Here is a 4,476-nt window from a genome sequence, read left to right as displayed (position 1 = left end):
GCAACGCTGGTTCAACATACGCAAATCAATAAATGTAATCCAGCATATAAACAGAACCAAAGACAAAAACCACATGATTATCTCAATTGATGCAGAAAAGGCCTTTGACAAAATTCAACAACCCTTCATGCTAAAAACTCTCAATAAATTAGGTATTGATGGGACGTATCTCAAAATAATAAGAGCTATATATGACAAACCCACAGCCAATATCATACTGAATGGGCAAAAACTGGAAGCATTCCCTCTGAAAACTGGCACAAGACAGGGATGCCCTCTCTCACCACTCCTATTCAACATAGTGCTGGAAGTTCTGGCCAGAGCAATCAGGCAGGAGAAGGAAATAAAGGGTATACAATTAGGAAAAGAGGAAGTCAAACTGTCCCTGTTTGCAGATGACATGATTGTATATCTAGAAAATCCCATTGTCTCAGCCCAAAATCTCCTTAAGCTGATTAGCAACTTCAGCAAAGTCTCGGGATACAAAATCAATGTACAAAAATCACAAGCATTCTTGTACACCAATCACAGACAAACAGAGAGCCAAATCATGAGTGAACTCCCATTCACAATTGCTTCAAAGAGAATAAAATACCTAGGAATCCAACTTACAAGGGATGTGAAGGACCTCTTCAAGGAGAACTACAAACCACTGCTCAATGAAATAAAAGAGGATACAAACAAATGGAAGAACATTCCATGCTCATGGGTTGGAAGAATCAATATCGTGAAAATGGCCATACTGCCCAAAGTAATTTATAGATTCAATGCCATCCCCATCAAGCTACCAATGACTTTCTTCACAGAATTGGAAAAAACGACTTTAAAGTTCATATGCAACCAAAAAAGAGCCCGCTTTGCCAAGTCAATCCTAAGCCAAAAGAACCAAGCTGGAGGCATCACACTACCTGACTTCAAACTATACTACAAGGCTACAGTAACCAAAACAGCATGGTACTGGTACCACAACAGAGATATAGATCAATGGAACAGAACAGAGCCCTCAGAAATGAAGCCGCATATCTACAACTATCTGATCTTTGACAAACCTGACAAAAACAAGAAATGGGGAAAGGATTCCCTATTTAATAAATGGTGCTGGGAAAACTGGCTAGCCATATGTAGAAAGCTGAAACTGGATCCCTTCCTTACACCTTATACAAAAATTAATTCAAAATGGATTAAAGACTTAAATGTTAGACCTAAAACCATTAAAATCCTACAAGAAAACCTAGGCAATACCATTCAGGACATAGGCGTGGGCAAGGACTTCATGTCTAAAACACCAAAAGCAATGGCAACAAAAGCCAAAATTGACAAATGGGATCTAATTAAACTAAAGAGCTTCTGCACAGCAAAAGAAACTACCATCAGAATGAACAGGCAACCTACAGAATGGGAGAAAATTTTTGCAACCTACTCATCTGACAAAGGGCTAATATCCAGAATCTACAATGAACTCAAACAAATTTACAAGAAAAAAACAAACAACCCCATCAAAAAGTGGGCAAAGGACATGAACAGACACTTCTCAAAAGAAGACATTTATGCAGCCAAAAAACACATGAAGAAATGCTCATCATCACTGGCCATCACAGAAATGCAAATCAAAACCACAGTGAGATACCATCTCACACCAGTTAGAATGGCCATCATTAAAAAATCAGGAAACAACAGGTGCTGGAGAGGATGTGGAGAAATAGGAACACTTTTACACTGTTGGTGGGACTGTAAACTAGTTCAACCATTGTGGAAGTCAGTGTGGCGATTCCTCAGGGATCTAGAACTAGAAATACCATTTGACCCAGCCATCCCATTACTGGGTATATACCCAAAGGACTATAAATCATGCTGCTATAAAGACACATGCACATGTATGTTTATTGCGGCACTATTCACAATAGCAAAGACTTGGAACCAACCCAAATGTCCAACAACAATAGACTGGATTAAGAAAATGTGGCACATATACACCATGGAATACTATGCAGCCATAAAAAATGATGAGTTCGTGTCCTTTGTAGGGACATGGATGAAACTGGAAAACATCATTCTCAGTAAACTATCGCAAGGACAAAAAACCAAACACCACATGTTCTCACTCATAGGTGGGAATTGAACAATGAGAACTCATGGACACAGGAAGGGGAACATCACATTCCGGGGACTGTTGTGGGGTGGGGGGAGGGGGGAGGGACAGCATTAGGAGATATACCTAAGGCTAAATGATGAGTTAATGGGTGCAGGAAATCAACATGGCACATGGATACATATGTAACAAACCTGCACATTGTGCACATGTACCTTAAAACCTAAAGTATAATAAAAAAAAATAATAAATAAATAAATAAAAATAAAATAAAATAAGCTTCACAAAGGTTCCAGACCAAAATATATCAAATAAAAATGTACAATTACCTGTTTAATGATAAAAAAAAAAAAAAAAAGAAAATTGAAACTGGACCCCTTCCTTAAAGCATATACAAAAGTTAACTCAAGATGGATTACAGACTTAAATCTACAACCCAAAGCTATAAAAATCCTGGAAGAAAACCTAGGCAATGCCATTCAGGACACAGGCAAGGGCAAAGATTTCATGATGAAGATGCCAAAAGCAATTGCAACAAAAGCCAAAATTGACAAATGGGATCTAATTAAACTAAAGAGCTCCTGCACAGCATAAGAACCTATCAACAGAGTAAACAGACAACCTACAGAATGGGAGAAAATTTTTGCACTCTATCCATCTGACAAAGGTCTAATATCCAGCATCTACAAGGAAATTAAATTTACAAGAAAAAAAACTCAACCCCATTAGAAAGTGGTCAAAGGACACAAACAGACACTTCTCAAAAGAAGGCATACATGCAGCCAACAAACAGAAAAATCTCAACATCACTGATCATCAGAGAAATGCAAATTAAAACCACAATGAGACACCATCTCATAACAGTCAGAATGGCTATAATTCAAAAAAATAAAAAGATGCTGGCAAGATTATGGAGAAACAGGAATGCTTTTACACTGTTGGTGGGAGTGTAAATTAGTTCAACCAGTGTGGAAGACAGTGTGGTGATTCCTTAAAGACCTAGAACCTGAAATACCATTTAACCCAGCAATCCCATTACTTGGTATATACCCAAAGGAATATAAGTAATTCTAGTATAAAGATACATGCACACGTATGTTCATTGCAGCACTATTCACAATAGCAAAGACAAGGAATCAACCTAAATGCCCATCAATTATAGACTCGATAAAGAAAATGTGGTACATACACACCATGGAATACTATGCAGCCATGAAAAGGAATGAGACATGTCCTTTGCAGGGACATGGATGGAGCTGCAGAACATTATCCTCAGCAAACCAATGCAGAAATAGACAATGAAATACTGCATGCTCTCACTTATAAGTGGGAGCCGAATAATGAGAACACATGAACACATGGCAGAGAACAACACACACAGGGGCATGCGGGAGAATGGTGGGTGAGAGAAGGGAGAGCATCATGAAGAATAGCTAATGGATACTGGGCTATTATTAATACCTAGGTGATAGGATGATCTGTGCAGCAAACCACCATGGCACATATTTACCTATGTAACAAACCTGCACATCCTGCACATGTACCCCGGAACTTAAAATAAAAGATGGAAATAAAAAATAATAATAATTGCAGGTCACCTGATAGAACGCAGTAAGAAGATCATGGGATGACTTCTGTGATATGCTTGCCAAAAAAAGTTATCATCTAAATCTTATCATAAAAAAATTCAAAGAAATCCAATGGAGGGACATTCTGTATTATTGGACTTTACTCTTCAAAAGATTTGAGGTCATAAAGGTCAAAGAAAAACTGAGAAACTGTTCCAGACTGAAAGAGTCATGACAACTAAATGAAATTCATGGACCTGAATGGGATCCTTTTGCTACAAAGAACATCATAGACAATTAAGAAAACTTGAAAAGAAACTGAGAATTAGATGATCAAATCTATTGATGTTAACTTTCTGATTATGAAGTAGTTATATAAAATGTCCTGACTTGTGGGAATACCCACTAAAGACATCAGATGTGATGGCATAATGTCAGCAATTTACTCTCAAATGGCCCAAAGGGGGAAAGTTATTTTTCCTAAAATGTGGAAATTTTCTCCAATTTTAAGACTGTTTCCCAAAAGTTAATCAAATAAAGAAATGAAACAATAAATAGAAAAAGTGAGGCCAGGCACAGTGGCTCACGCCTGTATCCCAGCACTTTGGGAGGCCAAGGCGGGCGGATCACGACGTCAAGAGATCGAGACCATCCTGGCTAACATGGTGAAACCCCATCTCTACTAAAAATACAAAAAATTAGCCGGGTGCAGTGGCAGGTGCCTGTAGTCCCAACTACTCGGGAGGCTGAGGCGGGAGAATGGCGTGAACACAGGAGGCGGAGCTTGCAGTGAGCCAAGATCACATCACTGCACTCCAG

This window comes from Nomascus leucogenys, chromosome 14, assembly GCF_006542625.1.
Source record: "Nomascus leucogenys isolate Asia chromosome 14, Asia_NLE_v1, whole genome shotgun sequence".
Classification (NCBI taxonomy): domain Eukaryota; kingdom Metazoa; phylum Chordata; class Mammalia; order Primates; family Hylobatidae; genus Nomascus; species Nomascus leucogenys.
Note: the sequence above shows the minus strand (reverse complement) of the source record.